Below are 13236 nucleotides of genomic sequence, written 5' to 3' on the forward strand. Positions count from 1 at the left end.
TGACTCTGCCACATGAGGATACAGCAAGAAGGCAACCTTCTTCAAACCAGAAAGAGGGCTCTCACAAAACACTGGATTGGCTGGCACCTTCATCTTGGACTTCCCAACCTCAAGAACTGTGAGAAAGGAGTGTTTTTTGTTTAAGCCAGCCAGTCTATAACATTCTGTTATAGCAGCAAACTGACTAAGACAGTAAGTCTTCGGGAATTTGTAGAAATCATACAAATGGCTTTGGACTATCATAGGCTAGGAATTGGTAGATTTGACTCAAGTTTGGGTATATTAAAGGCAAAAAGGACTGAGATTACATCTGAATCTTATCACTGGATTAGTTAAGGATCTTTGGTTTTTGAAAAATAGAAAATCTACTTCCGACCGGGTCACACAGTAAAGGGAATTTATTCGCTCACGTAGCTGGAAAGTCCAGAGGTAAAGTGGGCTTCAGATTTGATTCACTCCACACGTTCACAGTCACTTCCGGGCTCTGGTTCCATTTCTCAGCAGGTATCTCAGCAGCCCTCTTCCCTGTGACATTTCATACTCAGACTGCTCTCCCTCACGGCAGCAACAATGGCCATAGCAGTTCTGGGCCTCATATTCTCACCCCACAGCATGGGTCGGCAAATTTTATCTGTAAAGAACCAGACAGTAAATACTTTAGGCTTTGTGTCTCTGCTGTCTCCAGTCAACTCTGCTATTGTAGCGTGAAAGCAGCCGTAGAGAGACAGGCTGTGTTCCAGTAGAACTTTATTTATTGATTTGAGTTTCATATAATTTTCTGGTGTCATGGAATTCTTCTTCGGATTTTCTTCCTAATAATTCAAAAGCGTAAAACTCTTCCTAGCTCAAGGACTGAACAAAAACAGGCAGAGGGCCAGATTTGACCCACAGGTCATAGTTTGCTGACCCCTGACTTAAAATACTGTTTGACCCGAGTTTTAAGTAGAAAAACTCTCTCCTTCCTGGCAGATGCTCCCTTTTCTCTTCTCTCACTCAAGATAACCCCATCAGTATCATTTATGTGCTAAAATCTTCCAAATTTTTATCTCCCTCCCAGACTGCTCCCCTATCACTAAACTCCTACAGCCAACTGCCTGCTCAACATCTCTATTTAGACGTTTAATACATTTTTAAATTAACATAACCAAAATCTGCTAGGAAACTCTGTTTCCTTAAAAATAGGCTCAGCTCTAAGCAGCAAGCAGAGGCACCATGGCAATCCCATGGGACTGACTCAATGCACAGGATGATGCTTAAGCATTTCTTATATTTCTGCATGCTTATGGTGAAAAAGAAGTATTCTGATTACTCTTTTTCCTCCTCAAGGGGTAAATAAATCAAGAAGGTGACATCGGACTAAGTAATTTTTCAGCAATATCTGTCAGCTGTGGGAAAGTTGGTGAGAAGAAATAGTCGTGATTCAATATCTTGCTTGCACAGAAGCCGCCAGTTCAAACTTGGGTCATGCCCTATCTGATCATTTATGATGTCTCCAAATACTCCAGATATTACTTTGAGTTTTTCCTCTTGCTCAACTGGCCTCTTGCAGCCTCAAGTGTGTTTTAGCTCCCACTGGGGAAGTTTAACTGCTTTCTTTCCTGTTACTTACAATTTGTACATCTCTTCAACTTGCCCTCAGTTTGTCCAACGGATCTAGTTCCTCGGCAAGTTGCTTTGGCTTCTCCACTCTCTCCTGCGTTTTGAAAAGTGTAAATTTTCAAAATAAAAATGAGTATGCCTGTGTACTTAGTCCTTCATTTACTCAATATATATTTTTTGATCATTGCTGTCCACTGGGCACAGTTTCAGCCCCTGAAAACACAATGATCCGTTAGCTGTGAGCCAGCCCATAAGACACTCATAGTTTATTAAGAGTAACGGAAATGTAAACTTACAATTGACAATACGGCGGTGTAGATGTTAAAACGAAGCCCGAACAAAATGTTTTGGAAGAGAGGGAAATAACAAGGATTCAGAGCAGATGATGCAGTTACTATATTAGGAAAAGGAAGAACAGAAGAGGAAAGGAAGGCAAAAATGAGAATGCGAGCCAAGATATTGTTAGTTGAGCCCCAAGAATGATTACTTCCGGAAAGAGGAAGAATTGAGAAGATGTATTGGGAAGATGAAATGCCTAATGAGACCATAAATGAGGAGAATTGCTTCTTATAGCGTATGAGGAGATAATTTTTATCAGATAATGAAATTGTTTTCAGTCTTCAGAATGAAAATGAATCCCTTGCTAATGCAAATCATGCTAATAAAGGGAGCGAGAGAGAATGTCGGAATTACACTTGGCTAGCGGTAGGCAGAAACCAACCTAAATAGTCTAGGAAAAAAAATGAAAGATAATGAAGTAATCAAAATAATTGCTTAATAGGGAATGTGAAAGATCTGAATTGTTAAATTATAAATGTACATTTTCAAGAAAAATGAGGTGACCTTAAGGAACAGATTAGAAACCCAAACTCACACCGGGTAGAAGCGATGCTTTTCATTAGCAAAACTGAGGATTAATTAAATCTGGGGAAGCTCTTTGAGATCCACTAGTGCGAGTTACATCAGAATACAATACAACTGGTATATTGGTATCATAATTAATGCTTAGCATGGACTTCTTTATTAAATGTATTCTGGCATAGTTCACGTGACAGATGTGAAATGAAGAGGACAAAAATGTGTTATTTAAAACCAAAATTGACATTAGCAGCTTTCAAAAGTGAGGAGGATGGGCATAGTTTATCTAGAGGGGAAGTATACTGTTCCCTTCTGTCTTTGAAATTGCCTTGAGACCCATTCCAAGCACTAAGGAGGGCACCATGCTCCCTCACCAACCTCTCTAGGGAACTAGGGAAGGGGATGAAGGGGGATGGCTTATCAATTATTTTTAAATTATCTCTGAATTGGATCTCTTGTTTCAGATGCCTTCAAGACAGACATCAGTGGGGAAACCAAGGAAGGACTGGTCCATATCTAGGGTGCTGGAGGAAAGGTGATCTGTCAACTGAACTAGTTCAGGGACTTAGGGATTCTGAGTCAAAGGTGATATAAAAATGGGAACCACATTCCAATCCTAGAATGTCAGAATTACACAGAGCTCACAGGAGGCAGAAACCAACCTACATAGTCTGGGGGGAGGGCACGTGACAGGATGGAATTGCAGCCAAGTTTACTCTTTAGTGATGGGTTAACTCACCTAATAACTGAAATATGGTTTTTCATTTAAGTTTGGCTGTTACTTTGAATTTGACACGAAGATTTTAAATTTGACTTTGTTTTACACAGCTTAAACTTTTGACCTCTAGAGATGCTCCCTCAGTCACATTTAAAAGATTTCTGTGAATTCTACAGAACAAACACCTTACAAAAAACGCTACAACTTAAAAAGATGTTATTCTGAAAATCCTTGCAGAAAACAGGAATAACCACATAGGTAATTTTTTAAAATTTGTTTTTAAATGCAATAAAAGTTATTTCCTGACAACCAGAATGGAAATTTGCAAGAGATTTCATTTGTTTCTAATATTTTATTTTTCTCATTATCCCCCTGTCTCTGAAATTCTCCAAAAGGCATGGTTTATAACCTGTTATTTTCCTCCAGCCACTGCCTTTGAACAAGCTCTGTTGAATCTCTCTTCCCCACCCTGGATATGTTTTGTGCTGTGATCTTCATAATGTTTTTCAGTCACTTTTAATATAAGAACGAGTCCCATTGGGGAGATGAGATTCACCTTCAAGTATTATGAAGTCCAGTCTAGTATAAATCAAAATGTCAATCTTACCTCCAATTCGAAGATTCTTTTTCTCCCTGCATTCCTTCAGTGAGGAAGAAGGCAAGGTCTGTTTTCTCAACTCTTCTCATCATTTCATTGTCCTGCTTCCTGATGTTTCTTTCTTCTTGCACTTGTGGGGCCCAGGAGGAAGGAGGGTGAGATAAGAGTAAAGATCTCATGTGTCTTGTGCCACTATAACTTTTTTTTTTTTTTGAGGAAGATTAGCCCTGAGCTAACTGCTGCCAATCCTCCTCTTTTTGCTGAGGAAGACTGGCCCTGAGCTAACATCCATGCCCATCTTCCTCTACTTTATATGTGGGATACCTACCACAGCATGGCATGCCAAGCAGTGCCATGTCCACATCCGGGATCCAAACCAGCGAACCCCAGACCGCCAAAGCAGAATGTGCGCACTTAACTGCTGTGCCACCTGGCCGGTCCCATGTGCCACTATAACTTGCTTGTGCCCTCTGAGTGGCAGACTCTGAATGTGGGTCCTCAGAGGCCCTCACTCTGGCCTATACTGCACTCCCAGGTGCCGCCAGCCAATGGCCCGGGAAAAGCCAAGGAGAATCTGTGGGTCTATCTGAGCATCTGCAGTCTCCGCTCAGCTTCTACATGCCTGCCCCATGATATATACTCCACAGCCCTTTACTAGGGCATCCCCTAGCTCAGGAAGGCTGTCCTCTTGAGTGGAATTCCTTCAAGATGCTTAGAGCTGGGACCCTTTCCATGCCATCCCACCCCACCAAACACCAAGTGTGCAGGCCGCCCATACCGCTGCCCTCTCTCTTTGCCTGGTCAGTCTCCCACCTTCAGATTTCTGCAGGCAGAAGCACACACTCCATGTTCAATTATTGCTTCAAACTCAAGGGACATAAATCCTTCTTCCCCAAAGCCCTGCCCACTCCTGGTGGCCCCAGATTAAGCTGACAAGTGTCTATGGTCTTCTACTATTGCAGGCACTTTGGTCTCTACAGTGCTTCTCTCCAGAACCCCTCCCCTCCACGCCATTTTCCAGCAAAGAACACTCTTCACTGCTCCACACTCTGTGGGGCGAGAGGAGAAAAGGCATAGTGCTCTTCTGTCCCAACAAATTCCCTTTCCAAATGAACTTTCACCTGCTTATTATGTAGGATGGGTGGGGTGGTGGGAGTAAGTGGGGGGTACAAGGGCCTGTCTTGCCATCTCTTGGCAAGTCCTGGAAGGAGTGGCTGGAAGCTTTCTCTGCAGTCTTTAGAATGTGAATTGACTTATTGACCATTGGCCTCATCTTTAGGGCTTAGGAAAATTCTGAGAGTACAAAAAAGTTCCTTCCTGTATTTTTTTTTACAAGCTTACTCCCTACAACCTCTAGAAGAGACTCATTTTAAAGACAGAGAATCTTAGGTAGAAAAAACTCATTATGCAGGCTTAAATGTGTCAGTGGTGGAAATGAGAGGTTCTGCTTCTCATCTGTTCAGCTTTCTTTCTTGTGCGGACCATGAACAAAACAGATAATGGTCCCTGCCTCCATAGAGCTTACACAATCAGGAAAGATGGCTAATCAACATGCAATTACAATAAAGTACAATAATGCTTTGATAGAGAAATCACAGAGCACAGACTAGGAGCCCCTAACAGGATGTGAGATTAGTATGCTAAAAGGTAGGCTTCCTGGAAGAATCACCTTGACTTTTGTGTCAAACATAAATCTTATCTGCCACCTCTGATTCTCCCAACTCCCTACACTGGATGGTGCTGCCAACACCAGGGACCCGACCCCCAGGGGTCCTGGGAGTCCCAAGCCCTCTATCTTGACTTCTGCTACCCATTCAGGGATTTAGCTCCCCGTGGTCATGAAAACGCAACACTCAAATCTGCTGAGGGAAACAGGATTGATGGATGACTCCAGCTTCTACGCCCTGGATCCACTACTGTGTTGGGGCTAATGCCCTGCTTCCCTAGGCCGCTCTCAGCCAGTGACTCAGTGACACAAGGATACTGAGGCAGGCCCATTCCTGCAAGACGTGGGACTCCTGTGAGAGGTGACTTTGGCTCTAGGATTCTCCATCAGCCTGACAGAAACTTTCTTAGAACTTCCTTCCCTGTCTCCATCATGATTTACACCTTCCTTGGTTTCTCCACCTTTTTCCCCTCTTCAATTTCCCTCATAGTTCTTTCACCCAGTAAATATCTTGGACATCTGATCCAGTCCTGAATCTGCTTCTCAGAGGACCCAAACTAGCACATTTCACCCCTCACTCTGGAAACACTTGTAGGGGAACAAAAAATACTTTTTCCTCTATCCTTTAGGTTTGCTGACGGGGGCCCTGTGAATTGAATTGACAAAAGACAGATTAGTGAGAGTAAAAGAGGGTTTATTAACACATGTAGCATGCATACACACGGGAAAAACTCAGTCATGAGTAGCTCAGAGAGATGGTTAGAACTTGGGCTTATATAGCATTTTAACAAAGAACAATAAATTTGTAGGGAAGTGACAAGACAAAGAAAAAGGTTTTGGGATTCCAAGGGTGACAAACTGTGGGAAGAGAAATATATGGGGGAAACTAATGAAGTACATTTTGTCTGTGCACGTCCATCTCGGTGCCAACTTTCTGTCTTCTTAATGGCCATAAAACTTCCCTGGGAGAGAGGATTTGTTGGCAGTCCTCATGTCTCAGAAGTTTCTGCTTTTAGTCAGAAGCTCCAGGAAGGTTTCTTTCTGCATCTGTTGAATCTCAAATGCTTTCTGCTCAAAATAATCCTTACGAAAGAAAAAATAATAATCCTTATGCCAAAGTGGCATATTTGAGTTGCATATGTTGATCCCCTACACACTACACCATCGCATGTGGGATCTGGTGTCCTGAGAGCCTGCAGAAAGGGCCAGATGACATGAAATAGAAGAGTGGGGCAGTTAATCCAGATGGGTAGACTTTGTCCAAGGGGAAATAAGCGACAAGTGGGATTGGAGCAAACAGATTCCCTTTCTCCTTTCTTCTCATTCTGAGGCACTGTTTCTCTGTGCAGTCGTCTTGAGAGATCCTATATTCTCAACGAACACCTCTGCTGAGCAAACTGATGTATCTCTTCAAGGCTCACCATGAAGCAGCAGACAGGGTGGGAACACATTGCACATTGATTCGCATCCTTTCTTACTTCACTCAAGTTTTTTCACACTTGCTTGCCCTGGGATTGCACCTCCCTGGCCCCTCCATAACACATCAGCACTGATTTCTTGCCTCAGGCTCTGTTGTCTAGGAAACCTGGGCTAAGTCAATTTTTAGACTAAGTCAATTTATACTAGGTACAGATACATAAGTAAGAAATAGCCTCTGAAGATGGAGGAAAATAGTCTAGACTTAGAGAATAGTAAATTTGGACACCTAAAGGCAAAAGGGAGTGTGGCTTTCCAAGAAATGGAGAGAAGTTCAATTTGGCTGCAGTGCAAGCATGGGGTGGGGGTATAGGGATTGTGAGAGGAAGGGCTAGAGAGGTATATGGGCTCACAAAATACTGTAGGGGCCATAGTAAGGAGGTGTGAAAGCTACAGAAGGATTTGCAGCCTTGGTGACGAAGTCAGACTTGCATTTCAGATCACTCTGGCTGCAGTAGGGAGACTGAATGGAAAGTGGGCAGGAAAGACGCAGTCAGGTTTGCAAACTCTCACTAGAGTTGTGGCATTGGTGGTCATTTTTATGGTAAAATGAAAGTTGCCTATCATATGTTAGCTCTACCAATTTCATTTAAGTAGTCCAATCATGTTATTTCCTATTACCAACTGAAGAAGAATTTTCTTTAAAGTTATTCTGCGAAAGACCCATGAAGTATAAAGAAGGGCTAATTTTGGTGTTAATAAATGTTAAAATGGAGTTTATTAGGAGTTTTTCTAAACCTATGGGATATTAAGAAAAATTATTCAAAATTTGAAAATAGGCAAATGGGATCACCAGGTGTCCTACAAGTGGAGTGCTAGACATTGTCTAACGTGCCCGAGGTGGGTATCTGATTCTGTAGGGGTGTGAACTTGTGTTTGGCATTTTATTTCCTATTGATTAGGAAATTTTACATCTCTATAAGGGTGGAGGTTAACTAGTAAAAAACTGATAGCCATGCAAGTGATTCTTGTCCAATAAAAATGCAAACAAATTTTGCCGCAGAGGGATACCAGTGATGGGAAGGTAACCCAAAGACCATCATGGACGCGTTGTCCTGCAGGACTGCAACCAGTTTTGTGTCTAACCTAGCAATCTTATTTCAACATTTTAAAAATGCCCTTTAGATAAACCTTACCATCCTTCAGCTTCCCTCATTAGTTAATAAGTTGAATAAAATCTTTGTCCCATCTTCATTTTATATTTTTATAAGTATAATGTTTTTAAGTTTTGAAAGTTATGTTTTGATATGGGAGAAACTTCTAGTGAACAATAAAGGAAAGACTGACAATAATTATTCAATGTGTGGTGGTATGATTTCCTTTATCATGCTAGAAAAGAGAGTCAAGAGACTGGTGCTTAATAACCCTATCACTTTCTTTATAAATACCTACTTGACACTGGTGTTAAGATGTATACATCTATCCTCTCTGTCTCTTATATTTTCCATCCAGGGGTCATTTTGGATAGTGCCTTTAGATTTATCTTTCAGTTTGCTAACTCTCTTTTTGATTCTATCAAATCTGCTGTTTAATCTATCCATACAATTTTTAACTTTAAAGGCTATCTTTTTCAGTTCTTGAATGTGCACTTGGTTATTTATTAAATCTGCCTGCTCTTTTCCATAGTACTGTTTTGTGATTCTGATTCTTTTATGTTATCAATCACTTTAACTACTTATTTTCCTTTTTCTGTCAGATTTTTCTACCATGTGATACTCTTGTGATATTGATTCTGCTGCTTGTTATATCTGCCTAATCTGGTTTATGCTGGATTATTTTCTCCTTTTTTAAAAATTTGGATTGTTATTTCGAGCAGGGTATGATCAGAACTTTATCTGTGTAAATGCTGTGTGGCCTGGCCAAAGTTTGGACCCTTCCAGAGGGGATTTTGCCAGGAACCTCTCCCTGGGAGCAATTATTTTGATAATTTCTCAGTTTAGGGGTCCCAGACCCTACAAGTAGTGATGGGCAGGGCCGTGGTAACAAATTCTCAGGGGAGTCTTTTTATCTAGAGCCCCAGGAGATTAGATAAGATTCCTTGTTCTTTACCTGTGTTAATGAGCAGATTGTCTTCTAGTCCAACACGGTTTTTTTAATTAATTTTTTTTGTGAGGAAGATTAGCCCTGAGCTAACATATGTGCCAGTCTTCCTCTACTTTGTATGTGGGATGCCTCCACAGCATGGCTGATGACTGGTGTAGGTCCACAACCAGGATCCAAACCAGGATCAGACCACTGAAGTGAAGTGCGTGGAACTTGAACCACACGGCCACACGGCCGGACCCCTAGTCCAACATTTTCAGGAGAATGAAGTTTATAATTAGTTTCCTATTGCTGCTGTAATAAATTACCACAAACTGCTTATAGTTCTAAAGGTCAGAAGTTCAAAATATATCCCATTGGGCTAAAATCAAAGTATCAACAGTCCTGATTCCTTCTAAAGACTCTAAGAAAAAATGCATTTCTTTGCCTTTCCAGCTTCTAGAGGCTGCACACATTCCTTGGCTGGTGGCCCCCTTCCATCTCCAAAACCAGCAATGGTGGGTCGAGTCTTTCTCATCTTCCGTGGCTCTGACTTCTTCTGCCTTCCTCTTCCGCCTTTAAGGATGCTTGTGATGACATTGGGACTACTCAGATAATCCAGGATAATCTCATTATTTAATCAGCTGATTAGCAACCTTAATTCTGTCTGCAACCTCAATTCCCCTTTGCCATGTACGGTAACATTCACAGGCTCCTGGCGTTAGAATGCAGAATCTTTGAGGAGTCATTTTCTGCTGACTACGTAGTCTTTTGAAGATCTCACTTTATGCAAAGATCTTAGTTCTAACTTGCCACTCTGTACAGTTCCAGGCCTCACAAGCATTAAAACCAATGCCCTTAGGTTAACAAAACCAAAAGCTTCATCTAGTGAAGCTACAGCATCAGGTCACACCCTCTGTACCCTGGATTTCATTTCTCCCTTTCTCTCCTTAGGGATTTCTTGTTTGATCTTACAATCTCAGCTATAATTTAGTGGAATCTTTGCTATATTTATCCAGCATTTCTAGGGCTTCATAGTATGAGAATTTGAAGATTATCTAGCCAACAATGTTGCCACAAAAATAAATTTCCAATATGATCATATTCAATCAACCAGGGTACAAATAAAGGTACATAAAGTGTATATTCAAATACTTAAACATTGTAAATCAAGCCACAGTTTTTTTAAACTAAAAGGTTTTCTGTCATCCTAACTTGACAAATGCACTTATATAATGACCTGGAAGGCCAGATTTTAAGGTAGGACTCTTGAGTTTTTTGGAGTGCTGCACAGGATCTTGGCTGTGCAGGAGAGATGTCTCCCAGCTGTGGCCTGTCTCCTTTCTCTTTTCACCCCTGGCTCCACCCAGCACTCTGAGAGGCCTCATATACCTGCCTGTGGACCACCACCCCTCTGCCTGACTATGAAGTTCTGTCTGAATTCTTGGCTACTTCTCAGGCCAAAGAGTAGTGTATACAAATAGCAATTCCTATGGGCCTTGCTCTATACACAGGGGAGTAACCAGAATACAGATTTTAAAGCACTGTGTGAAGGGCAGGAGTCCCCTTTGCCTGGCTCTCAGCGTGGTCCTGTAATTGGCTGCCAAAATATTTCCCCTCGTATCTGTCCTGTAAATTGCAACTGTCCAAGTTTAACTCTTGCTTTGGCTGTTGCAATAGCTTCCTAACTGGTATCCTGGTGACCAGTGTCACACTTGGTCATTAAGAGGCAAAGAACCTGGTTCCAAATTCTGGCCTTGCTACTTAGTTGTATAACTTTGGGCAACTTAACCCTTTTTGAGCCTCAATTTGCCTAGCATAGCTGCTCCCAAATTCCCAACTCACAGAAACCATGAGAGATAATAAGTGTTTACTGTTGTTCTAAGCCATTACCTTCTGGAGTAATTTGTACACAAAAATATATAACTAAAGTATTACTACTCCACCCCTGCTTCTCGAATGATGGCATGATATCTGTTATTCCAGAGGAACTTTCTAAAAACCTAATATAAAAACAATGGTAAAGGTCATTGACTAGACACATTTTAAAACATTCTACCTGTTCTATTCTCTTGGTTCTTTAATAGTCTAAGCATGGAATTCTTTTTCAAGATAAAGTCTAAACCAACAAACAAAAAAACTAAACTGTATATATCAGGTCAAGTCCCTCTAATATCAATGACTCTTCTCATGACATAAATGAGGATTTTATAACATGGGCGATGGAGGCGGTGCCGTGTCCCCCACTCCAACTATAAGCCTATTTTACCCTAGAGTACTGTAGTGACAACACTCTTTAAAGACAATCACTAAGCAACAGAGACCTTACTCTTGCTGACATTTATCTGGTAATATTGGGGAATAGGCTGGTTTGGTTGGTCAAACATTATGTTTAACGCTTACCAGCATTATGAGATTTAAGCTATCTATAGAAACTGTCTCATGTCTGAGACAGTCATGAACATAATTGTCTTCTACAATGTAGACAGTGCCAATTTACTATAGTCCTATTCTGAGTCATTTAAACCTGTTCCTAATTTCTCTACTTTTGTCATTTATTCATTCCTTCATTTATTAGTTCAGCATATATCAACTATCTTCTATGTGCTAGCTCTAATAGAGAGTAAAAACTAAGACACTTGCCTTACTCTCAAGGAATTTAGAGTTTAATAAAGGAGAAAGAGAATTTGCAGTCTCTCTCTAAAAGAAAGAGGTGCTTTTAGAAAAATAATCCCTTGGTGTGAAGAGGAAGCACGAGTGTGTGTACATGCGTGTGCACACAGATGCACTCGCGTCTACTTATCCTCCATGTGGGGAAAGGATATTGCAGGGCTTTTTAAAAAACTTTTTACTGAAGTATGACATACATCCAGAAAACTGCACAAATCGTAGGCATATAGCTCGGTGAACTTATTCAAACCGAACACACCTAGTGACTAGCACCCAGATAAAAATACAGAATTTCACTAGCACCCAAGAAGACCTTTTCTGGTCAATACTTCAGCAGGGAGAAGGAAATATATCAAACACCCTTTTTTCCTGTTCAACACTCTGCTGAATGCATACCTTCCTGCACCATGAGTCACCCTCAGACCATTATTAGTCAGTCTTCAAAAATAGTTTCTGTGAGACAACTCCTCGCTCCTCCCAGGCTGAAATCAGTGATGAAAGTCCAGGTGAACCAAGGCAAAAATTTCCAGCTGCCAAATTAACATCCAGAAAGCATTTTTTCTTCACAAAAGATGTGTCTAGACTCATGGAAATTAGAAGGAAAAAAAATCCATTAGGTTATCAGGTGAAGGATTGTTCCCTCTGATATAATTCCTAGTTTTTTCTCTAATTTAAAATGAGAGCAGCTGTTCTTATTCAAAGGCAATTCATACACATAAAGCAAAACTAATGTACCCTTTATTATAGGAGTAGACGGGAAGCATGCACCAAACCAATTAGATAATATAACCCCATAATGTTACATCAAAGTATGTGGCATGTTATTAGAAACCAAGTGATATAACACATCTTTTATTTTGTGTTTAGAAAGCACAGGATGGTTCTCTGACCCAAAGGTGAGCTCATGTGGATACAGACAGACAAAGCATCCTCCATCGAGATATAGGAGTGCAGGGCTGTGGTGTTTGTACCTCCTTGAGTGCTAATATCAATCAGTAGCTATGAGAGATGCAAAAAGTCACTCTTTGGGCTGAATCTTCCTTTAATCTTTTCTAGAAGAGCCTCATCACAGTTGAAACAAAATGGCTAAAAGTAAGAGTGAGTCTGTAGTAGGCAGATAACTCAGGTTGGGTCTCTTGGATCAAATATTTGATGTCTTTTCATAGAAAGGGCAAAGAAACCTGAATCACAGCATTTGTGTTGTAAATTTCCATCAAGTCTCTATTGTTTAGTGACTTTCTCCAAAGAATTTGAAACCTACTTGCACAAAAGCAAAACTAGTAGCTCTTTTAGGCAGAAACCATGTTTTTATTTTGTTTTCTGTAAGTACAACATCTGCCATAGTACTTGGGACCTAGTAAGTGTTTAATAAATATTTGGTGACGGAAGAATGGCTGTGTGTGCTGAGCTAAGGAGTTAGAACTTTATCCTAGAAGCTATGGGGCGTCATCTCCTGAAGCATGTTCAGGAGAGGAGTGAAATGATCATATTTGCTTTGTAGGAAGTTCCTTCTGGCAATAGTATGGAACATTTATTATAAAGGGACATACTTGGAGATAAGATGACTCACTGGAGATAACAGTATCCCAGACTAGATAGTTTGAACTAAGGGAGGGTATGTTAAGGTAA

General features: G+C 40.9%; 1 long non-coding RNA gene across 1 annotated transcript; it reads right to left on the reverse strand.

Moving 5' to 3' along the window:
• Nucleotides 1–375: 375 nt before the first annotated feature.
• LOC139080348 (uncharacterized) lies at nucleotides 376–12185 on the reverse strand. Its single transcript, XR_011534799.1, has 4 exons — nucleotides 12004–12185; nucleotides 3783–3903; nucleotides 1610–1693; nucleotides 376–631 (listed from the first exon to the last, which is right to left on the reverse strand). It is a non-coding gene; the product is annotated as an uncharacterized lncRNA (long non-coding RNA).
• Nucleotides 12186–13236: the final 1051 nt, after the last annotated feature.

The sequence above is a fragment of the Equus przewalskii genome, chromosome 29, assembly GCF_037783145.1.
Source record: "Equus przewalskii isolate Varuska chromosome 29, EquPr2, whole genome shotgun sequence".
Classification (NCBI taxonomy): Eukaryota; Metazoa; Chordata; class Mammalia; order Perissodactyla; family Equidae; genus Equus; species Equus przewalskii.